Source organism: Hyaena hyaena, unplaced genomic scaffold, assembly GCF_003009895.1.
Source record: "Hyaena hyaena isolate Hyena2069 unplaced genomic scaffold, ASM300989v1 scaffold_104, whole genome shotgun sequence".
In the NCBI taxonomy this organism is placed as follows: Eukaryota; Metazoa; Chordata; class Mammalia; order Carnivora; family Hyaenidae; genus Hyaena; species Hyaena hyaena.
In genome coordinates, this window is record NW_024080736.1 from 758,434 (window position 1) to 783,707 (window position 25,274).

The 25,274-nt window shown below is 45.0% G+C and overlaps 1 protein-coding gene and 1 non-coding gene across 2 annotated transcripts in view; one reads left to right on the top strand and one right to left on the bottom strand.

Annotated features, from left to right (window-relative positions):
- PRKCA (protein kinase C alpha) overlaps window positions 1-25,274 on the top strand; it is a 401,970-nt gene that overhangs the window by 116,245 nt on the left and 260,451 nt on the right. The window lies entirely within an intron of this gene.
- TRNAR-CCG lies at window positions 11,432-11,516 on the bottom strand. The gene has a single exon. It is a non-coding gene; the product is annotated as a tRNA-Arg (tRNA).

Consider the following 25,274-nt stretch of genomic DNA (forward strand, 5'->3'; position numbering starts at 1 on the left):
TTGTGAGCAAACGGCTAAGAAAGAATTCTTGAGACCTTTTTGGTGCAAAAAAGGTGATTCTTACTGCACAGGGACAGACCCCTGGGCAGAAAGAGCTGTGTCGGGATTGTGAGGAGTGACGGATTCTGTACTTTTAAGTATGTGAGGGGGTTTGGTGGGGATAGAGAAAGGAAGTTTCTAAGGAATTTTGAAGCAAGGCTTTCAGGACTTTGAGAGACTAGATGCTGTTAAGATAAGGTTACTTTGGGGGTGCCTGGGTGGCTCAGTCAGTTAAACATCCGGCTTCGGCTCAGGTCATGATCTCACGGTTTGTGGGTTCGAGCCCTGCGTCGGGTTCTGTGCTGACAGCTAGCTCAGAGCCTGGAGCCTGTTTCGGATTTTGTGTCTCCCTCTCTCTCTGACCCTCCCCTGCTCACACTGACTCTCTCTCTCTCTCTCTCTCTCTCTGTCTCAGAAATAAATAAAAAATTTAAAAAAAAAAATAAGGTTACTTTGAGTCTTTAGTAAAATGTAACCATGAAGGCACTGAGGTGAGCCTGAGTTCTTTGAGGAAGGCTGTGCTGTGTGTGTTTCCGGTATCTATTCCTGGGCTGCACAGCTGTAAGGATATACAAGCTACATTTCTCCTGCCTTTACTTCCCTGCATCGTTCAGAACTGCCATGTAGAAGTTTCCTGCTGGGTCAAAGTAGAGTGACTCTCTCTGTGGCTCTCTGCACCGGGGAGGAAAGGAAGAATTGATGTTACCTGAATCAGAAGAAACTGCAAAGTGAATATAGTCTCTGGATGTCTGTTCTTCTGTCGTTGATTCTTCATTAACCAAGTGGTATATTGGTTAAAAACAAGACTGAGAAACGGAGACATTGGTATTCATCTTTACAGGGAAATGGAAGATGTGTTGCTAGGCATGTAAGGCGACATATTAAATCCTCTTAAGCTGTGCGTCTTGGGTTTTTTTTTTTTCCAGATCTATAAGTGGAGATTCTAATGATAGAATATAACTGAAGTTAGTATCAAGGAGTATTCTTGAGTTTCGAAATCTTTTAGGTGCAGAGTTAGAAATACTTTTTTTCTGGGACAAGTTTGGCGGAAGGTGGTTTTGTTTTGATCACATGCAGGGCCATATACCATCTAAATTTAGTTCACAGTACGACATACCGTGTTTTTCTAATTAAACTATGTCACAGGAGGAGAATGATTTTAATGGTTATATTCTGATGATAGCTGAACAGGTGTGGGCGAGTAGATGTGCTTGGATCATACTTGAGTGTGTTTGTTCTTCTGTCTACTGTGAAGGCTGGACATTGAAGCCCCTGATGAGTAGGCAGGGCAAGGGGGAGGGTACGTGGCAACAGGAAGGAAGGATCCCTAGACTGTTTTTCTACAGAATTCCCAGCAGCCAAATTCATGAATCAAAGCCTTCAAAGCCAAGTTTTTATGAACCTTGGGTTTTCTGTACAGTTTGGCTTAACTGGTGATCCCTAATAAAGACCAGGAGACAGAAATGTTTTTCTTCTCCCAGCAAATACCTTTTTGATTCTGTCTCCGTCTAGCTGCGGAAAGTTGATGGAAAGCAGGACATTGCTGGGAAAATAAACCTGATGAGGGCTTCCTATGGGGCAGCCTACAGCAGACATTTCATCTTGCAGAGCACTTTGCTCGCTTCTGTGAAGTCGATTACGGCCCCTCTGTGGAGCAGGGACACTTCCAGACCGACCAAGGAAATGGGGGCCGCAGGGGTGGGGAGACTTCAAATCGTTGCAACCTGAATGATTTACTGAGAATACTAGCCCTGGCTTCATTTCGTCTACGAAGTGTCTTCACTGTCTGACCCCTTTATTCAGGTCCCTCAGATGCTTCATTAAAAGCAAGCACTGCTGCTCACAGCCAGCACTGCATTTGTGGAGCAGATAGGACTGGGACGCGGGGACCCCAGAGTCCAGGCCCAGTGCAGGCCACCCTTCCCTTGGGCGCTTCTGGGAAGGGCATGTGTTCTTGAGTTTTCACAGGCAGACAGAAGCACAGCTGTGTCCAGGAGAATGAGGAACAGCCCACGTTTCTGCTTTTAAGATTTCCCTTCCTCCGAGGCCGCTGAGCACTCCAGGAACCCCAGGGAGCGTTTTCATGGCTCTGTATGAACGCCCTCAGCTTGCTGCCGTTGTGTTGAGCCTGCAGGAATGGGCCCTGTGTACTGGCAGCTAAAGTGATGTTCCACGAAACTCCCACACGGGCTCCAGACCTCATTTGTGCAGGGACTGGATCCCAGACACCGTTGTTCCTCAGAAATGATGGGCCTTGCCAGGCCTGGGTTCTCCCTCCACAGGGCTTTCCGAACCCCCACTGCATGTGAGGTAGTGAGCAGCGGCACCTGCTCCGATTTTGTGGTATGAAGAGGTGTGGAGGGTCCTGCTGAAAGGCCTAGGAAATGGTGCAGGAAGTTATCTTCCCACCCACTTCCTGTTGGCTGGGTGGTTGTGGAAGCAGAAATACCACTAGTTGGAAACTACTGGTGGTGGACCTCATGGCTTGATGTGGGGGCCTGGAGACCCTGGCCATCCACCAGCATATGATTCCACACAGTCCGCTCGTTGCTCTCTTCCTTATGATCTCTGGGGTTGGTCAGCTGGCTTCCTTTTCAAAGCCCATGTTTCTGACTGAATTGGATGAGAGTAAGACATCACTGGGAAATGGCTCAGCTTAGGGCTTCCTAACACATTTCTGAGTTTTCTTTTCCTCAGACTTCTATCTGGGGTATTTTCTCCTCTTTCCCTGGAGGCATGGATCATCCTAGGTTTTCAGTAGGATGATGTAGCTTAAATAAGAGTCAAATGCCTCTGATTCTCCCCCCCCCCCCCGCCCGACCCATAGCAGGGCCAAGTGGGTTTTTAAATTTTTGAGATACGGTCTCTTTGTATTTGGGCAAAGTTAGTGTTTTTAATTGATAACCCCACCTGATAGGGTGGTTAGCTTCAGTATTAGATGTTAGCCAACTACTCACGGAGACTTCTGTCTGGTTTCTTATTTTATGTCGGGGAAGAGACAGAGGGGAAGAGAGAATCTTAGGCAGGCTCATGCCCAGCACAGAGCCTGAAAGAAAAGCTTCATCTCATGAATAGTGAGATCATGACCTGAGCCAAAATCAAGAGTTGCTTAACCTACTGAGCTGCCCAGGCGCCCCTATGTCTGGTTTCTTAAAACAATTCTTCATCATGCCCTATTTTCATGATTTGATTTTAGCAGAATCAATCAGAAATGACTCACAATTATAAAATTAATTGCATTCAGCTTGAAATTACAGTTGGTTAGCTGGGCCAGGCCCACCATCCTCCCCGGGGCAGCAGCTGGCACATGGTGGCCCTGGCAGTCTGAGGCCCTGCGGACTCCTGGGTCACTGTGCCAGCTTCCTAGGGAACGTGCTCTGGAGCGGATGGTGTCAGGTGGGTACTGCCTCAGTGGCAGGCAAGTGCAGGCTGGACCTGGGTCAGAAGTGCCAGGTGAACACTAGGGAGGGAGGGCATACTTTCTGGAATGTACCCAGCCAGAAACAGATTTGGGGTTGGAGGAAGTAGGATCTAGGCAAGTTGAAAGTTTCCAAAGTGACAAATTGCAAGATAGAGATTTTTGAGGGTGTGAGTGGGGGGTTCTTTCTCTTTCATCCTTGTCAGCCATGCCACCATTGACCCTGGCCTGGGCCAGACAGGGGGAGGTACCTGACTAGGGAATGGGGTAGGGGTGGGATTTGTACAAGGAAGTGGAAGTTGGGAGGCAGACGGCAGGGAAATGCTGAGTGATCGTTGAGTGGTGGGTGTCCGTGGCCAACTCAACTACTGGTATGGCCACCTCTTTTCTCAGACGAGCAATACCTTTAGATCAGCATAAATGAGGCTGGGACTGCCCGTATTCAATTTTTCCTTTGGAGTGTTCTTGTTTTCCTCACAAACTGACTTCATTCACACTGTCTATTTGGCAATATGTGACCGAGTTTGGAGCTCCATTCTTTTTGGCAAGAAAAGTTCATTAATTTCAGTTGGCTCCCCACACATTTCACAAATGTGCCTGAAAAAATAAAGTGCCTCTTACCACCACCTAGACACCCTAAGATTGCCAGGAGTGCCGGACTTTCAGACAGAAAGAGTGACCATTGATGGTGCTGCTCTGAGGAGAAAGAGTCCCTGAAGCATTCTGAGCTTGGAGCTTCCAGGAAAATGATGGTAAATGCTGAAGCCTCCGTTAGAACATACTGTCGTTCCCACATTCCTAAAAAACTACCTTCATCTCTTAGATTTTGTAAACACCAGTCAACTTAGAGGAAGAGCTTTAGTGTGGCATCTTTTTGAACTGGATTCTTACCTGTGTGTGATTTTCCTTTTACTTAGGAGTTAAGACTTCCGGCTTGGGTGAGACTGAAGTGTATGCCTTTCATTCATCTGTGAGTGAGGGGGGTGGGAAGTTCATAGACACCGGTTAGGGTGCAGGCTTAGCTACATGTCTACTTCCTCCCCTTAGTTCTCCCTGTCCTGGGGGTGGGACTAGTGTCCCCTCAAATTTCATGATATATTGGAATCTCACGATGTGACCTTATTTGGAAATCGGGACTTTGCAGGGATAATTAAGATGTTGCACTAGATCAGGGGGAGCCCTATAATCCAAGGACTATTGTCTCCATAGAAAGCCGTGTAAAAGGGGCACCTGGGTGGCTCAGACAGTTGAGCATCTGACTTTTTTTTAATGTTTAATTTTTGAGAGAGAGAGACTGTGAGCGGGGCAGAGAGAGACACACAGAATCCGAAGCAGGCTCCAGGCTTTGAGCTGTAAGCAAAGAGTCCCAAATGGGGCCCAAACCGACAAACCATGAGCTCATGACCTGAGCCGAAGTCGGACACTTAACCCACTGAGCCACCCGGGCACCCCAAGCATCCAACTCTTGATCTCCGCTCAGGTCATGATCTCACAATTTGTGGGTTTGAGCCCTGTGTTGCGCTCCATGGCTTGCTTGGGAATCTGTGTCTTCTGCACCACACCCCCCGACCCCTGCCATTTAAAAAAAAAAAAACAAAAAAAAAAGTAAAGACAGAAGCACAGGATGAAGCCATGTGATGGGGTCAGGAATATAGTGATAACAAGCCAAGGAATGGCAGGAGTTTGGGGAGCCGCCATAAAGTGGGAGAGCAGCATGGCCCAGGTCCTCTCTGAGCCTCTAGAAGGAACCGCACTGCCAGTCCCTGGATTTTGGACTTGTGGCCTCCACAGTTGTAAGAGAACCATTACTGTGTTAAACCATGCCATGTGTGGTGCTGGGTTGTGCAGCCCCAGGACACAGATGCCTCCGCTCCTCTCCCCCATTGGACTCACTTTGCCCGTTCCCCTGAGGGTGCACACTGCTGTTCATTCTGCTTTTCTCCCTGTGCTGCCCACATTTAAGAGTTCAGAACAGCCTGCATGGATTTCCCTTCTTATCTGAGGCTCTGTAGGAATAGTTAGATGCTCTACCCCAATGTGATATCATCTTCATCAGCGGCGAGTCAGAGTGCTTGGAGTCCATCTTTGAGCCTCTCGACTTCAAAATTGTCCTCTGGCCGACTGCCAGCCACAGCTTCTGTGCTTGATTCAAGTTAGCTTCTCCACTGCTTGGGATGATTGGGGGTCTAATATAGAGCTAAGTGTAGTTATTGGAGGGAAGATGAAAGCCCAGAACAAAATTCCTTCTTCTCCCTCACCCTCGGCTTTGGCTTCCCAGACCAGAGCACAGAACAGCTTAGCCCAGGCAGAGCTGGCCCACACAGGATTGTAGCCTTAGAGGAACGGCTTTCTCTGCTGAAAGGAAAGGGTGGCGAATAATAGGGAGTCATTCTGGTGGTTTGGGCTGGCTTAGCGATTCCGGGTGTGCACTGAATGCCAAAGGCTTGCACCAGTGTGGCTGAGGGAGGGTGACCGGGATGGAAGACTTTTTTTGCCTGGAGTGATGGTGATGGTAACTTAATATCTTGATAAGAATGTAAGGGATAGAGTCATCGTAGAATCTTCTTGTCCTGTAATATCACTGGTATTTCAGGTATTTGTCAGAGAATAGATGAGTTCTGAGCCCTTTGTTTTGGGGCTGTGTGGATCAGGAGAACACATATTTGTGCCTCTACTGAGGGTAGGGCCTCTTCTGTGTTTGGGTTGAAGAGCTGGCTTACTGAGGGTGTGTGTGTGGCTGTGACCGCACCTGCAGCAAAGTCTAAAGACTGGGGTGGCTCAGTCTGTTTCTAACTGATTAGGTCTTGGAGCATCTCTCTCTAAAATGGTGGTAATGATGGTGCTACCAGCATGGGCTGGTGGTCATGTAAGCTGCCTTCCGAGTGCCACTGGAGTACCTGGCTATCCGTGAGTTCTCAGTAAAGGTTAGTCTTTATCATTAAGTGTTAGCTGCTGGATCACCTAATGGACTCTTCCAGATCTCTGTTGGTCATCCATATAGAATGAAGGAGTGAGGCCTGGTTGCCCTCCTGGGTCTTACTGAATATAAGACTCTGTCTTCTTTCATCCATCAAATTGGTTTGGAGAAGCAGCCTGACATCAGTATTAGAATCATCACAAAGTCCTGTTTGTGAAGGTACTGGTTTCCAAGTATATTAAGCCTAAGACAAGAGCTCGAAACGACTTAGTTTATGGGGGTATACTGATTTTAACCTCTATGATTTGAGATCTTACTGAGTCATGTAAGAAAACCTGTCTTGCAGAATCATGCACTGATGTGTTTCTCCCTTTGTTAGGACCTTGGTGTGAATGTATCTGCCTTCTGTTTAGGCCATTTGAACAGTTAAATCTGAAGCATTGATTTGAGGCTCAAAGAAATCTACAACTTTCTGGAACAGAGCCTAGACTCTAGAATTCAACGAAAACTGGGTACTAGAAATCACGATCACAAAATCCCCAATGGCATGTTCTACGCTGCTTTTTAAGGAAACGTTCACAACTTTCTGAAAATTGCTTCATTATATTTGAGAACAATTATAAATATTTATAATTTTATGATCAAGCTTTTAGGTTAAAATATTCGTGAAATTGTGAAAAGAATTTTAGATCTTCCTACAGGTTTGACTACTGACTTTTCCCAGTTTGTGTTCGATTAGAGCAAGCCAAAGGAAATGAGAAGGGAAATAACTCCTATTAAATGCCTACTGTGCTCCAGTCATGTGACATGGGATTTACGATCTCCATTTTGTAGATAAGGAAGTAGAGGTTCAGAGAGGGAAGGTAATTTGAAGCTCACCGAGCTAAAAAGTAGGGGAGTGAGATTTGAACCCAGGTCTGCTCATCTGCAAAACCTGCCCACTCCACTTACCTGGTGACAAAAGGGAATCCCTTTGAACACTAAAGAGCTCATGGAAACACTGGAACTAAAGGGCAGCATAATGAATCCCACTTGCTGAGTGGTAACTATGGTCTGTACCTCCTCTTTGGAAAGGCAGGAAGGTATCCAGCACAGTACTCCATAGCAATGTTAGTGGTTCAGTGTTCCTTTTAAGATTTTTGGTTGGTGCAGCACACTTAAAAAAAATCCTTTGGAATGCCTGTTTTCTAACAGTACTAGATAATCTAGAATTTGCTGTATCTTTTGGTTATGATGCGATGTCTATCCAGCTCTTCCTTGTCGACCTGAAGAGGCAAGGAGAGGGACACGTGGTTGTAGGCTGGATGGTGTTTCTGCTTAATTTTACTGTATTGATTGATCTGATTTCCTTAGGAGTGCTCTTAAGCAAATAATTATTCGGGACGTTGCTCTTTCGTCTTTTGCGGAATGTGTTGTTCTCTACTGCTTTCCTGACTGCCCGCCTCTCCCCCCTGCCCCAAGTGCTGTCAGGTGAGTGTGTTTGCAGCCTGTGTCGTTTCTCCCTCTGGCTGCTACATGTTCAGGAAGGGCCCTGCCAGTGGGGCCTTGAGTAATCTATCCTCAGTCTCTAAGGATGAATCATTCATGAAAGCAGGTTTCCATCCTGCTCATTGGATGCAAGCTGCTCTTGCAAAGTTGATTCCTTTTTTTAAATTACCCTTTGCTTTCTGCCGGTTTCCAACACATTTTTGAAATCCGCAGTCGTGTGTGTGTGTGTGTGTGTGTGTGTGTGTGTTGTACATTTGTTTCTGAATTGCAGTAATGCAGAAAGGGGGAAGTACTAAAATCACCCTATATTGGCCTCTGGTGCTTATTGAGGTTTAGTGGAATAAAACTTTGTCTTGTCATCCCCATGAGTCATTCTGCTAAGGCTTTGGAGAACCAGCTGAATTGCATTTTTTTAATGTTCTTGGTTCATTTTGTGCTGGTCTGCCAATAGTTAGGGCAAACCACCAGAATCTGGTGTCTCCTTTGCTATGGCAGCGAAATAGTATTCCCAGGATTTGACATGGGGGACATGCTTCAGATTAGCAAAGCAGGGGCCAAAGGCTGTGTGCCACAGGTCCTACCCATGGACTTGTCACAGAAACAAGTTGATGAAATATGTACAGCCTTCTCTGAGATGATGTCTTGATAATGTTTCTTCTGTAGAAAAGCATACCCAAATACTTTGAAGGTCCCATGCCAAATTAAAAACTCCACTACTAACCTATGTGTATGTTTTAAAAAAAATTCTTTCAGCCAAATGTCCTCCAGACTTGTTTCGCTCCATCGCAACCAGTGATGTGTTATCTTGCACGTTAAAGTACGGGTAAATAATTACCAACAGTAGAATGTTCTATGATGGGACACCAATGTAGTACAAATTCTGAAGAGTTTCAGATATCCTTTATTTACTGATACTGAAAATGAGAAAATGACCTCAACTTTCAGTGTAATAAATATTGTCCTAATGGCTTCTTAGGCCCATTTTGAGATGAAGTCATTGCGGTTCATAGAGCTCACATCACAGGCTGACAGTGGTGGAAAGGATGTAAAAACTTTCTAAGGAAATGTATTCGAAGATAAGTTCTTAATAGAAAACTGTGTTCACTGGGCACTTAGGTTGGTATAGTAGTAGATAGGTAGTAGATATTCAAGAGCACTGATCTGAGCCTCTGATACAGAAGCATTTTGCGAGCTTCATGGTAACTTAAGAATGACTTGCCCCCGCCCCCCCACAGAAATAACAGGCATGTGACAGAGTTCCTAACAATTGAGCATGTTCTGTGAGACCTCGTTGATGTGTTTCTATCCTCCATGAGCCATTTTCAGAGTCTTTTTTCTTTTGCAAACTTGTGTTCCATCACTTTGGAAATGGAACTTTGGTTGTGGGCCAAAGGTGTGTAGCAGGTTTTCTGATGTTACATTCAGTGGATAGAGGCTGAAGGGTGTTTAGCAATTTCTGGAAGTGCACGTAAGACCAAGCCTGGTTTGTCAGTACTTCTTCCTCATTCCTAAACCACTTGTACCTGCAAGGATACAGAGGAGGAAATGTCAGGCTGGAAAGCAGAAGATTCTTCATTCCAAGAAGCAGCCGGTACTGGTACTGCTTACTGGGACAACAGAAAAAGGCTCCCAGCAGCTAGGTTCACCTATAATTCGTATCTGTATAGAAATTTCATTTTTCGAATACCTGAAATGGGTTTTTACAACCTTACCTGTAGAATCTTTAAACATTCTCATTCTGTTTCTCAAAATAAGACTTCCATCAGTGGTGTCTCTTCATTTATTAAAGCACACGAATATTCCTTTTTTGGATACTTCTTTTCTAAGCCAAGGTAAAGGTCATCATCACCAATGACGGCAGCTGCTTTAGAGGCAGTTTACAAAAACGCAAATACTCCTATCTACCACCCACAGTTTCTGCTTTCTATAAAAACACTGTTGCTTAGCTTAGAGGCATAAAATGGCTTCTTTTGCGGGGGGGTGGGGGAGTGGGAAGAGCCCAGAGACTTATTATTGGTACGATCTTGAAAATACTAGCTATAGAGTGTGAAGGGAGAATTACACATACGTATATTCACATGCCTGTAAATACAGAGGCGCACACACCATATATTTTTAATGAGTTCCAGTTGTAAGAAGTTATTTCCACAGAATCAGTTTTCACCTGTAGATTTCAGGGGCCTTGCCCACCTTGCCTGGGGCTTGAAAAACATCATTGGGCAGAGCTGTTCACCTTTAGCTTGGCTCCTGCAGTGGCCTTGGAGCTTGTCAGGTCCCTTTGTCCTCATGATCCTCACGGCTTTCCATCTCTTTTCCGCTGCTGGGGTGGGAGCAGTGTGAGCGTCAGAAACCACTGCTGCACCTGTCATTCCATACAGACACATTTTTTTTTCCCTGACTTTGCTCTGAAACCATCCTCAGCAACAACTTGAGCCTTGTGTGCTGGCTGAGCAAACTTAACAACTACCCAGGCATTAAACTTTACATGATGAAATTCTTAGCCTTAAGATTCTGATTTTTTTTTTGTAGACTTTAGTTTTAGAGCCACAGCAAAATTGAGAGGAAGCTAGAGATTCCCTATAAACCCACTGAATTTTATTGTATCAGTGTATCCCTCACCAGAGTGATGCATTTATTGGTGAACTAGGGTGACCTGTCATGGCCACCCAAAGTCCATAGGTTACATGGTCCTCTCTATTCTTTAGATTTTGACATCAGCATCCTGATTTGTATTCCTCAGCATAGTGTCCTGAAATCTGTCTTTGCTATACTTGTTCACCCCTTTTCAGTTCACCACTGATGTTATTGTCTCCCTTGTTCTGCCTTTTCCAGAGTGTCTTCTAGGTTAGATCCATACACTATCCATCCTTTTCACATTGGCTGCTTTGACTTAGTAGTACGCATTTGAGGTACCTCCATGTCGAGTTCTGATAGTTCATTTCGTATTAGCGCTGAATAATATACTATTAGTTGTATCACTGGTCATCTACTCACAAACTGCGGGGTATTTTGATTGCGTCCAAGTTTTGGCAGTTTGGAATAAGGCTTCCATAAACATCCATGTACAAGTTTGTGTGGACCTGAGTTTTCAGATCCTTTGGGTAAAAATCAAGCAATGTAACTGCTGAATCATATGATAAAAATGTTTAGTTTTATCAGAATTTGCCTGTCTTCCAGAACATACCATGTTGTATTCCCACCATCACTGAACGAGAGCATTCCTGTGGCTCCACAGCATCAGTGGCATTTCTTGTTGGCAGTGTTCTGGGTTTGGGTTATTCTGATGGCTCATTGTTCTGATTTGCATTTCCCCGATGTGATGTGGAGCATCTTTTCATCTGCTTATCTGCTATCTGTGTATCTTGATGGGGAGTCGTTAAGGTCTTCAGCCCCATATTTATTTGAGTTGCTTATTGTTGACTTTCAAGAACTCACGGTGTATTTTATTTTTTAAATGTTTTATTTATTTTTGAGACAGAGAGAGACAGTGTGAGCAGAGGAGGGTCAGAGAGAGGAGGAGATACAGAATCTGAAACAGGCTCCAGGCTCTGAGCCAGCTGTCTGCACAGGGCCCGAAGTGGGGCTCGAACCCACGAACCATGAGATCATGACCTGAGTCGGAGTCAGACACTTAACCAACTGAGCCATCCAGGCGCCCCACTCTTGGGGTATTTTAGAGAAGTCCTTCATCAGGCATATCTCCTGTCAATACTTCCTCCTATATTTGTCCTCACATTCTCTTAAGAGAGTGACTTTATGCATAAGAATTTTTAATTTCAACAAAGTCCGGCTTACCAGCTACTTCCTTCATGGATTGTGTCTTGGGTGCTGTATCTAAAGTCCTTGCCAAACCCAAGGCCCCCTAGATTTTCCTAGGTTGTCTTTGAGAATTTTTAAATTTTGTGTTACAGTTCAGTTAAGATCATAAAAAGAGAGTTGTGGTTTTCTTATTTGGGCAGACACTTCCATTTGTTACCTCACCAGTAACCTAACCAGTAACTTAATATGTGAATGAATGACTAGCAGATTCCTGAGTAGATAAACCCACAATGACTTAATGTTTATAGAACATGGGGGGCTAATGCTTTACCTTTTATACCCAGAACTTGAGTCCTCTGAGCTGTTTTGCAAGCAAGATTTATATCTGTCAGGAAATTTTGGTGTCCGATGTGTTGGACTTCTAGCAGTAGAACTATGTAGAGAGAATAGTTGGTGTTGACTATGAACAACGATAGCTTTGATTCCATAGGACCATTGTCTTCTGTGATGTTACTTACCACTCAAGAAAAATTGTAGGACCCTGTAGTATTCAAAACACTTGTGAAGATGTTTCCATATACTACTGTTTGGGTAAAATCCACCATTAAAAAACACAGTCTTCACACAAATGACTCCGTTTGTATGATCTAATGTAATCTCAGCCATAAGTCAAAAGTTGTCATCTGTGGAGCCATAGAGTTCTCTGAAGTAAGTCCTTCTTAATTCAGACATGAAGAAACCCAGAATAAAATGTGCTGAGAATTCTAAGGAGTTTCTAAAGTATCTCTAAGCATAAGGATGGGTCTGGATCTTCTCACTCTATGAAGCCTGACTTTTTTTTTCTTCAGTGGATGAAATTTTGGAACATGAACCTCACATGTGGAAAGAATGCATGTTGGGGTGGAGGAAGAGTGGAGAAAGGGTCTTGAGGAAAGCTGACAAACAGAGGCTGGCCCCCTGTGTCCCAGCTGGAAACAGCGAGAGCTGAACTGGTGCACCCTGCTTCCTGGTCCACCTGTGTGGTCACAAACTCTTGGGAAGCCCTCTCGGGGCTTTGTGTCTTCACTTGTAGAGCTGTGAATGGGGTGGATCGGAGTTAATCTAGAAAGTATTTCCCAATGAACGACAAGTTGCTTTGCCTCCCTGGTTCCTCCCATGTTTGTTTTCTTCTCAACCTCAAAATAGGACAGAGTGCCTGGTATGGTATTATTTGCCAGAGTTTGACCATATTGAACCTCTTAAAAATATGGAATCTCTGCTAGTGAAAATTGAGTATTTCCCATAAAATCTAGACATTATTCTTAACTAAATTTCTTGGCACGAAGGATGAAAACTTTGATTTTAAAGTAAAGTCAGCCTCCTTTCCATTTCTCTTTAGGCTGCATACAGGATACCACAATTAGGATCTTCACCCTGGGGCCAAGAACAGGAAGTCCATGTGAGAATTTGAATTGTGACCTTTTCCATCAGAGAGGAAAGTTAAAATTACTCACCTGTTTGGGTTAAATTGGAGAGTGGCATTTGATAGCAGGGGATAATTTTCCATTTTAGAGAGAATTTTTAAAAAGTTTGAGAGCAAGTGTACAAGCAAGAGAAGGGTGGGGGGAGAGAATCCCAAGCAGGCTCCATGCCATGTCAGCACAGAGCTCGACGCGAGGTTTGATTCCATGGACTGAGAGATCATGACCTGAGCTGAGATTCAGACGCTTAACTGAGCCACCCAGGTGCCCCCGAATCAAGACACTCTTTAAATGAAAGCAGAACTCTACCAACATTCAAGTGGAATCTATAGTTGTTTGCTGATTGCGTTCTTTCCCCAAAACTCTGCATGATGGACCTAGCTCTCTGGTTAGTAAATCCTCATTTTCTTTGAGAATTTTGGAGAGGGATGACTACAATCTTGCCCTGGTCCACAGAGGATTTGGGGAGATCCTTTTATGCATTATAGTGGATTTATCAATTTGGATTTAGGCCACAGCAAGCTGTCACTCCATTACAATGACCAGTTAAGGGTCACAGATAACCAATGGGTTGAATGGGGTGATGTTAACTGCACTTGTGCCATAACAACAATATGACTGGATTTCATGTGGCTAACCTGGACTTGTTAAACACTCAGGTGATGTTACTGGCTGGCTGTCCCTTCATCTGTAAATGAAGGTTTTTGGCTAAATGCTGCATTAAATTGCATTGGGAGCAACATGCCTGAATGGTTTCTGTTAACTGGGCAAGTGTGCTGTCCTGCAGAAAAGGTCCCTGTAATGAATCTTAGCTGCTTCTGGTACATTTTTCAATGGAAGAAATTGACTTGTGGTTTCATTAGTTGTTAAAAGTTCTCTTGGCCCTGAGGAGTGTTGAACTCCTCTCTTCTCTCTTCTAAGTTCCCTCTCCTCACTGCCTCGCCCGAATGTGTTGTGGTAGAAGCTGCTCTCCATCTACGTGCTCCCCGTTGGCTGCCCCCAGGAGCCTATGCTCTCAGATCAGCCCTTCTTTTTACTTGTCATCAGCAGCAGCCCGTACTGAAGACCGGATGCTTCTAAAGTGATAGTTCTTCAGCTAAGTATGTATTTTGGTTGAAAGAAATGGAAACTGTAGAATGACTTTTTCTTTCCTGGGTTTATACTGTGTAGTTAACCTATTAGAAAATAACATGTAGCAGGTCCCGTCCCCCACTTTTTTTTTTTAATGTGAACTGGAAGAAAAACTATTTGTCTCGAATCCTGGCTGATGTCCTTACAGCCACGTCACAGTGAGTTTCTACAGTGGAGGGACTCCGGGTTCTCATTTTTATGGCTCATGGGGTGTGTGGCTGTTCTCAGCTCACCTCCGTTACTTCAGCGCAGTACTTTGCAGTCAGCTGGCTGACTCGTTCCTGCAGAATCACCACTGTCCCCCCCATTACAATTCATGTTTTTCCTAAGTTCTAGCACTTCTGCAAGTGACAAAGCACGCTCGTCGAGCTAAGGAGCCAGGATCCTGCCGTGCCTGCTGTGTTCTGAACTGTGGGCGCACTTCCCAGTGGGAAGCTGACCTGGGGTACGCTCCCAGAGTGGCTCTTCCTTCTCCAGCACGAGGATGTGCTCTGCAGCCCAACAGCTGTGGCATCATTTAGCAAGAGCCCCAGAGTGAAGGGTGCAGGAAGGGCGGGGTGGGGTGGGGAGTGAAGACTGGGGGAGAGAGCACCCTGGGTGTCGCAGCAAGAAAAGCCCGAGTTCCTGCTCACACATTCTCCTCGCCTCCCTCGCTCACCACCCCTAGGATTTTGTGGTTCTCTGTTTTTGTTCATCTTTTCCTAGCAGAAATGTTGAGGGGAAGTAGCTTGGCTCAATTCACTTTCGACTTAGACTTTTTAGCTAATCAGCACGAAGGAGGATGTGAGGATGGAGTTTTAGAATGTCCCCCAGGCCCCACACGTCCCACTTCCCCCTGCAGATGTGGTCTCCAAATGCAAGAGAGTCTCTGCGAGCACTGCCCCCTCCACCCCCATGGGGGCTGTGTTCAGCCACCCATCTCAAGACTTCTAGGGAACAAGGCCCTGGTGGAAGCTGGCCTCGGGGAGGGTGCACACCTCTTTATCCCCCGGCTTCCAGAAGTTTCACTGCGATACAGAGTTGCTGAGGACCAAGGTGAACTGCCGTCACTTCACAAGGGCTTGCTTGGAGCACAGTTGTTTCTGGTTGCTCGGTACCCAGCATGGAATGACCTATAGGAGTAAGGAATGACTGCTCTACTTTTTATGTTTCAAGTAACACTTGTTAGTTGGATGAAAGATTAAGTAGAAATATACAAATATAATGCTTCTACCAAGTGATAACCACAGTATAGCACCTTAGCATAGGAAGTCTTGATTAAAAAAAAAAATCTCTTGGCGTGGCTATCTGTTGAACAGTTGATCTATCCTCCTATGTCATTTTTATGGCCTCCTACAAATTGTGTGATTTTGGTATATTTTTAAAAAAATTTTGAGAAAGATCGAGCGGGGGAAGGGGGGGGTGGCACGCGTGGGGAGAGATTCCCAAGCAGGCTCGGCACTGCCAGTGCAGAGCGCAATATGGGACTTGAACTCATGAACCGTGAGATCATGACCTGAGTCGAGACCAAGAGTAGGACACCCACTGACTGAGCCACCCAGGGGCTGTCAAATTGAGAGATTCTATAAATTGGAGGCTCATTAGGTTGCTATACTTTTCAAAGAACATTCAGAGTTAGCAAACCACTGGTTTGCCAAGCTGCCTCTGTCACTTGGGTTATTGAGACGGCATTTGGAAGTGGGATATGCTGTCTGCAAATACATAAACTTGTGGTCGAGTAGCCAAGGCTCCGTTTCTGACATGACACACATGACCAATTGGGTTAAACCTCTCAGCTCCTAAGTGCAAGTATTTGTGGTTTTTAGGAAAGCAAAACTTTGGAAGTGGATGGGAAGTGCCAAAGCCCAGTGGGCACAGGCTTACAGGAAACAAAAGCCTGGGTAGCTGTGTGCGGGGTCCATGAACTTCAAGGCCTCACAAAGGAAGAGTTGGTGTAGCTTTTTATCAGGTTAAAGATGACTTGGAAAGATCATGGTCTTTTAGGCAGCGACCCACAGCGTGTCTGTGTTGACAAGTGCTGCGTATGTGCCCCGTTTTTCTTCCTTCTGGAATGGACTTTCTTAGGAAGAGGAAATAAAAAATTTGAGCTGCATGTCTCAGGAAGAGGCCACAGAAATGAAACCTCCGGGTCACATGCCAAGAAAGAAATTCCCCCTTACCTGAGAGCTGATGCTTAATGGACCTGAACCAGTTTGCATTTTGACAGCTGGAGCTCCCTGGCCCCAGCTGGCTTTCGGGACCTGCTCCATGCAGACCTGGTAATTTCCCACGTGTTACCCAGTTCAGACTTAAAGGGTCCTTTGAGCCCTTCATCTCCATACCTAGACATCCTCTTTGGAGGATATACTAGGACTTAATTTTTAGGGAGACCAACAAAGCCATGCGGTGTGGTCCTGAAACCAGTGTTGTGCTGCTCAAGAAGGGGAAGAAGCAGTAAGTCAGAACTTGCTGATGCAGTCATTTTTTTTTAATATTTTTGAGATACAGAATGAGTGGGGGAGGGGCAGAGAGGGGGGAGACATAGAATCCAAAGTAGGCTGCCGGCTGGCTCTCAGCTGTCAGCACAGAGCCCGACCCCGGGACTCAAACCCATGAATGGTGAGATCATGACCTGGGCTGAATCAGACACTTAGCCAGCTGAGCCACCCAGGCGCCCCTGACACAGTCTTCTGATTGGCTGTCCCATCTTGGGCTGATGTGCTTAAGTAACCGCTCCATCTAAGTGTGTGTGTCATTAGACGGCACCGTAGGTTAGATTTCAGATGAGGGCCAACGCCTTTTCTAAGCTTTTCCTTCTATTTGGCCTGTACTTGGTACCTGCATTTTTAGTTTATTTTGTTATTCTTGTCCAAAGTGTCCCATGAGTTACAGAGCATGAGGATAGATGGAAGAAATGAGTTGCAACCTTATTTTGGGCATATTTTTCTACGTCTGGAATCTAAAAGAACAGAGAAAGCACCTTCTTAAAAAGGAGGTGAAGAACTAGGAATCCTGATTGCCTAAAAGCCCTTAGATTCTGATTTGTCTTATCTGTTGCTCTTCTCATCCCACTGCTACTTGGCTTCATGAAAGGTGCGGTAAAGTTGGTACCTGACAACCGGTGAAAAGATGGCTTACCTTTAGAATCACTGTACAGTTCGGGGCATGAGTAGGGCAAATGTATTCAGTTACTCTCTGAGATTTAGAGAGGAAAGATGAGGAAGCAGAAGACTCAGAATTGGATCAGTTTGATCAATAAGGTTTAAATTTTGTTGGCCACCAAAAAGGCAACCTCGAGGTGGCCCAGGGTGGGGGTGGTAGCTCCTGGAAGGTCCAGGCTTTGCCTTGCTGGTTCCAGAGCTGTGATCACCAGGGGAAGGCGGTCATGCCTGCTCACAGCTCACACAGCCACACGCAGACAGACATCTTGTGTTTGCTCATTGTGGGTGGTAGGGTGCAAATAGTCTCGGTCATTACTTCTACTCCATGAATCCTGTTAGTATTTCTCCAATTTTCTTTTTTTTTTTTTTTTTTTTTTTTTTTTGGTCAAGGGAACACAAATCCATTATCAGGTGTTTCCATAAAATTGTCTTCTGTGTTTACTTCCTGGGGGTTAGTGCTCGGTTGCCAAAAACGAAGTGGAGAGAGAGAGCAAAGTTTAGGTGAAGCTGCTTGGAGCAAATATCTTCAGATTAACAAGATGCCAGGTCTTGTCAATGCCGTCAGCCTGCAAGTGCCCCCTCTGCCCAGGTGCCGTCCTGCAAAAGAGGTGTTTGGAAATGAAGTTCAGCTCTCTGGTGGGATCCTGTGTGGATCCTGCATGTAAGGTAGCTGGAGAATGAGGTTAGGTGTGCACTGATTGCAGGTCCCCTCGCAATTTCCAGAGAATAACTGATGCCTTTTTATTTTTTTATTTCTTTAATGTTTATTTTATTTTAGAGACTGTGAGCAGAGGAGGGACAGAGAGGATGAAAATAGAGCCTGATGCGGGGCTAGAACTCATAAACTGGGAGATCGTGATCTGAGCCGAAGTTGGATGCTTAACCAAATGAGCCACCCAGGCGCCCTTAACTGGTGCATTTTTAAGAGGCAATGGCCTTTCTTTTGTGTGTGTGTGTGTCCTCCCCCCCTCCCAAGGCTTGAACCCAGATTTGCCTGATGGATGGCGAAGAGGCAGCCTTTGTTCTGGACCAGGTTGAAGTCAGAGCCTTTAAGAATACTTTGCCTCTTGGGGCGCCTGGGTGGCTTAGTCGGTTAAGCGTCCGACTTTCGCTTGGGTCATGATCTCGCGGTTCGTGGGTTCGAGCCCCGCGTCGGGCTCTGTGCTGACTGCCAGCTCGGAGCCTGGAGCCTGTTTCAGTCTGTGACTCCCTCTCTCTCTGACCCTCCCCTGCTCATGCTGTCTCTCTCTCTCTCTCCTAGAAATAAATAAAAAACATTTAAAAAAATAAGAATACTTTGCCTCCTCTTTCTTCCTGGGGAGTCCGTTGCTCAAGCTGGGAGACCCTGTCACGTCCTCCCTCCAGTCTCTCCTGGTCCAGCATCAAATGCTCCTAGCTGACCGTGCAGGGGGCAGGGGGCCAGCATCCTGCTGCAGCCCAGTCCTTCCACCGAGGCGTTGGGTCCGTGTAGCTCTGGTGCATGTACCTGCTCTGTCTGCCCTGGCCCAGGATCCCCGCAGTCTGCGATTGGCCTTCAGCCATGAGTGTGGCCGGGTTACCATCCCCTGTCCCACCCGTGCTGTGGGCGTGGACTTGTGCCTGTGTGGCCACGTGCAGTGGTGCTGTCCATCTCTCCTTTCCAGCTGGGGCAGCCCGTTTCAGGACTCCATCTGCACACCTGGGCTCTGGAACTTTCCCTGTAATGCCTGACCTTTGGAAAGGGGACACCTTGGTGCCAGACCCTCCGCTACCACAGAGTCCCAATGTCCAGCCAGGCCTTCCCCATCATACTGTCCCGTAAATCCAAGTGTGGAGGAGAACTAGACCGTAATGCCCAGAGCATAGTCACGAAGGAAGAACCCGAGTGGCTGTGATCATGGAGAGCTCACTCTGTGTCCAGCAGAGTCACGGTAGGAGCTTGAGCCCTCCAGCCAGACAGGAAGGGTTGGAACTCCTTCTCCTTGCGCATTCACTGTGTGACTCTGCATTCTTAGGAAGGAGGCTGGTACTCCTATATATCTTTTACATTTTTTCAATGTTTATTTTTGAGAGAGAGTGCAAGCAGGGTAGGGGGCGGCGGGGAGGAGGGGTGCAGAGAGAGGGAAACACAGAATCTGAGACAGAATCCAGGCTCTGAGCTGTCAGCACAGAGCCCTACACGGGGCTGGAACTCAAGAGCCTTGAGATAATGACCTGAGCTGAAGTCGGATGCTCAGCCACCCAGGCGCCCCAGAACTCCTATTCTTTGTTTCCGTGTGTGATCAACTGAGTTCAAGTCATCCAACACAACACGATGCAATGTAGAGATCCTGTTTGCAGCAGCATGCCCAGATCAAGAAGAAGCAACAGCAGTGAAAAAAGTCTCCAATGACCTTGTTGCCTTGTGTATATGTGTGAGCACACGTACACATAGGGAACTTTATTTGATCTATTTTGATTTATTGATTAGTTTAACTTTTATTATAACTTATTTATAAATATTTTTATAGCATTAATACTTATATATAACATAAATATATATACTTATATAGTATATAAATAATTTATTATAGTTATTACGTGTAATGATCAAGCAACTCGCATTATTTATGGATTTATTTGCTTTGAGGACTGAAGTGATGGGGCCCCCCCACCGGCTCATGGCCATGTAGCCTGCCGCCTGGCTGCCCAGGGAATATGGTCTCTGCATAGGTCTCATGAAGGGAGGAATCTGACAAATTGAAGGCTTTTGTCACTATGCAGACTTCAAAAGTACACTCTTGAGCTGCGCTTTAAGGGAAGGCTAAGGGTGAGCAGCATGCCGGGGCTGCAATGTGCAGCTAACAGTTGTAATGAGTTACATGGAAAAGGACCAAGCTGGCAGTTTCTAGATCCATGTTCCACCATTAACTTTAAGACGTGCTGAAGATCCTGTCCTATCCTTAGAAGTACGCTTTTTCTCCTGAAGAGTCCTGCTTAGGGGTGTGTGTGTGTGTGTTTTAATGCCAGGAGTTTCATTTTCTTTCAATCTAAGCAATGGGAAGTGGAACTTTTTTTATAAGTAGGACTACTGTAGTTAGCTTGTTTGGGGATCTTAGGGTGGAAACACAAATACTAGAACTTATGCATAATTGGAGCATCTGAAAGCTTTGCCCCATGTTCACCTAGAGCAGTTTTCCAGGCTCTGCTTGAATAGCGGCTCCGGTGACCACTTAATACTCTCGCAAGCCTCCTTCATTTTCAGACAGCCCTTACATCATCCTCTCTAAGTTCGCTGAAATCTGACCCCCTGTAACTTTCACTCTTAGGTCCTGCGGGACTTCCATCCTTTAGGGACAAACGGACCAAGCTTAATCTTCCCTGCAAACCAGGCCTTCTTGTATTTGCAGACAGCAACAATGCAGGCTGACACTTCCCTTTCAGGCAGATCTGCATTCTTCTTAGGATATGGTGCTGAGTCTCCCCATTTTGTCTTTAGATAGCCTAACCCAGGGAGACTGCAGAACCTGAATCCTGTCTCAGGAGGAATAAGGACTTGTATGCAATCCTCACCTCCTCCATTCTGGATTATATACATCTGTCAATGCAGCCTCTTCTAGATTTTGTTTGGCATCTGTGCTACATTAATTGAATCTGTTAACATGCCTTAGTCTTCATCTGTGTGGTTTGTTCTCTATACTTCTACAGTTTTGAAGCTATGTGTGGGAATTTGAACGGTCTTTACTACTTCGTATTATCTTGATTGTATCCAGTTTGTGGAATCAGCCTGGTCTAGCTTTGGATTTTTTTCTCTGGGTTTCTAATTTAGTCAGTTAGGATACATACTCTGTCCGTTTCCCATTTTGTTCTGCTCATTTGGGAAACTTGCCTCCCGTGGGTTCACAGAAGATAAATCCTACTACTCATAACCTTTCCACTCACACCTAAAGTGATTACGTTTTATCTTGTTTACTTGTCAAAGTATCTTTCACTGATACAGATACTCACACACTGAAGTATTGATTAATGGCCACACATAGTTGTGGAATGAAGGTTTTGATGGCTATTGAAGGTTTCTCCCTGATTGTGGTGAGCCCTTATGTAATCTTACCTAGTTCTCTTCCACATCTGGATGGAAGACACTGTGGTTTCTGACTCCCTTCCTTGGTAGTTGCTTAGACTCAACACATTTCTAGGATCTTCAGCTGTTGGAGTTGAGGGGATGGTGGGTCCAAGTCGTGCCAACTTCTCCCTCGGGGACCTGAGCTTCCGTGTCCCATGGCACCTCCTTCCCCTTGTCCTGGCCAGGCTTCCTGACATGACTGGCTGGAGGGGGACCCTGGGCTCTGAGGGAGGCCTCGGAAAGCCAGGAGAGAACACCTGCCTGGCACTGTCTGGTCCAGACCAGCTGGGCTGATGCTCTGTCAACGTCTGACCTTTGGGAGGAGGGGGTGGAGGTGAGGAAGGAGGTGGTGAGGTGCAGGCGCCTTCTGGTCCTGTTTCCTCTTCATGGAAGTGAGGGCTATTGGGTTCCCTGGCATTTTCTCTCTCCATAGGAAATAGAGGAAGGGCTGCCGCCTCAGGGGCCTGTGTAGGCTGAAGTTTCCTGAGGCCCAGACTTGCCTTGTTGTGTCTAGTCCTTGGTTTCCTTGTCAGCCTGATAATATCTTTACGCAGATTTCCTTCATTTCAAAATATTCTGGGTTTTTTGGACTTTGGTACTGATGACAGGAGTCTCAAAAGGAATAAGGATACCCTTTCAATGTTAAGAAAAATGACCTAGAATTTGGAAATGAGGCATAAGGGGAAACAGCTGGTGTTCTCCGTGTTGCACCGGGGCCTTGCTTACCAAGACTACCCAAGGATTAATTAAAGGTATTCTGCCTGCTTTTGTTGGATTTTAGCTTTTCAAAAAGAACTGAAAGTTCTCCTCACAAGAACACCTCCCCTCTTTTTTTGTACCTGTATGAGATGCATGTTAACTCATTGTGGTAATCATTTTGTAATATAATTTATTATAAGCCCTGCTCCGTACTGTAAATTTCCATAATGCTGTATGTCCATTATATTCGGATAAAACTGAAAGAAAAATGTGAGTTTTAAACTGCAAAAGGAAACCTTGAGATATAATTCACATTATATCTAGTTGACTCTGTGAAAGGGTAAAATTCAGGGGTTCCCAATACTTTGGGAGTTGTGCAACCAGCAGCAAAGTCCATTCTAGAACCTTCCCATTGTCCTGTATCAGTTATTCCTATTCTCCAACCCAGCAACCTTTTCCATAAAAGCCTTTGTTGGTTTCAACCAGCTTTACCAACTTAATGGTACCCTCATTGAGTTGAATGGCGCATGCCTGTTAAAATTTATACCATTTGATTTTGTAGTCTGCTTTCCTTTTATTTAGTAACACATCCTGGATATGTACCAGCTTCGTCACCTGGATATTCCCGTACAGCATAGTTATTACGACTGTGGAGTAACTAACTACACCTATCACTCAGACACCGGCTACCGTACTTGTCTCTGGGTGCTTAAGTTCTTGCCAATTTTTGATGCTTCCAACCACATTATACAGAGTATCTGTGCCACACCTCTTTGTGCACATTTCTCATGAAAAAAAAATTGCTGCATGTGGAATTGTTAACATAAAACCAAAAGTTTTATTAGTTTCAGTGCAGTTGACATTCAGTGTTAATTAACATGGGTTTCAGGCATACAACATAGTGACTCAGCCAGTCTGTAGGCTGTGCTCACAAGGGTACCTACCATCGGCCGCTGTCCAGTGCTATTTTAATACCATTGACTCTTTTCCCTGTGCTGTCCCTTTTCACACGACTTCTGTCACTGGAAGCCTGCACCCCGTACTTCCCTTCACCCATTTTGCTCCCCCCACCATTACTTTGTTCTGTGTATTTATATATCTGAGTCTGCTTTTTTTTCCTTTTTTTTTTTTTTTTTTTGGATTTTACATATAAGTGAAATCATACAGTTTTTGTCTTTGACTTATTCCACTTAAGTGCCCTCTAGGTCCACCCATGTTGTCCGAAATGGCCAGATCTCCTCCTTTTCTATGACACAATGAAAGATTTTTGAGCAGACAAAAGTTAGATGTTATGAGGTTTTTTTTTCCCCTTTGGTTCTTGTGCCAATCTCACTGTCCTCCAGCATATTTTCTGAGTTGTCTAATTTGTGTGCACATTCCATGGCTGAACACCTAGCGGCATGAGTCATGGAACTGTATTAAATAAATACCTGATAAATGAACAGGGTAACTAATTCTAAATACGCACGCAGTAATATTTTTAAGAGTCAAAACACACTTTACAGTCTTGCACCATGGTGCTGTAAACATCTTTAAAAAGTTAGATTTTCAGTTATTATGTTAATAGTTGAAAAAAATTAGAAAGTCCAGATGAACACCCAAAAAAAATCTTCCCCAAACACCATTGCTGACAATCCCTTTACCACTGTGGGCTGTACCCTTGCAAATACTTCCGCATGCAAAGCCACGTACATTTAAAAACTCTGCAAATAGCTTTACATCATGGGGCGCCTGGGTGGCTCAGTCGATTAAGCATCTGACTTCGGCTCAGGTCCTGATCTTACGGTTCATGGGTTCCAGCCCCGCATCGGGCTTTGTGCTGACAGCTAGCTCAGAGCCTGGAGCCTGTTTCAGATTCTGGGTCTCCTCCTTTCTCTGACCCTCCCCTGTTCACANAACTCTGCAAATAGCTCTACATCATGATTATTGTCAAATGTAAATTTTTTGAAGCATAGTGTATAAAAGAATTGATTTTAAAAGCCTTTGATCTTAAAATTGTGGTAAGTCATGTTTTTAATTTCTTTTTCCTTGGTTTCTGGCATGTGATTGGTCCTTGTAACATCCTCATTTGTTAAGGTTACCTCATTTTATTTTTTTTCGTTTTTGCCTTTGCCTCTGCCTAATGTCCTCCTTTGTATGAAAACATTCCCATTTCCTTCGTCTTTGTCTTTCTTGGCTTGCTCACCACTGTTACCCATGGGCATTGGAGTCCCCTGGACACCTTCGAATTTCTTTTTTGGAAACTTAGAACCGTTATTGCTTTGTAGTTATGTGTGTTCCACATCTCTGATGCATTATTGGTTCCCAACGTACTTGATAAAAGGGAGGTAATTAGTGTATTATGGCTTCTTTTGAATTGTTCTCTGAGATAAGCAGAAGGAAAATGCTACATGGGTAAAAATTTACATAATAATATGGACAGATTTTTGGCACATAAACGCAATGTAATCTTCAAGAAGACAAAAGCATTTTATTTAGGGAACCTTTCTGCATGTATTGATCTCTAAGAATTAAAAATCACCAGTGTGCAATGGCCCTGAAATTTCAGAAGTAACGTGGTACCATGTTTACTTTAAGCCCTGGGTCTCTAACTAAAATGTTTCTTCCATTCTGAGACTGTCCCCGCCCCTATTCCAATATTGACTGAAATCAAAGCCAAACCAGAACATTAACTATGAAGCGCTTTTTCCTAACTTACCCACAAGAGCTTTGTAATTACATGACTGAAGGAGGAAAAAATTTAAAAAGGCAGTATGTTCTGAAGTGAGCGTTGACTAAAATATTTGGAACAACTTCCTAATCTCCTTCTCTGAATCATGACCAGGAGTGATATTTTCTTGGTGGCTATGAATCACATTCCTTCCCATCAGTGCTTGATTCCTCTGTCCCCCTACCTGCCTGTGTAGTTTGCATGAGGTGGCCTGTGCCTATTTTCATATTTTTACATAGGTGTTACTGCAACTGGGTCAGATGACTGCCCAACCTGATAAGAAAAACTCCCTTGACCCCTTGTCCTTTTTCAGTCTCGGCAACAGAATCGTTTCCGCCAATCAGGTGGGAATGTGGGGCCGGAAGGAGAGACTTTGCATTGGTGCTCAGAGCGCCTACAGGGAAGACTATATTGTGCTATATGGTCTTGAAA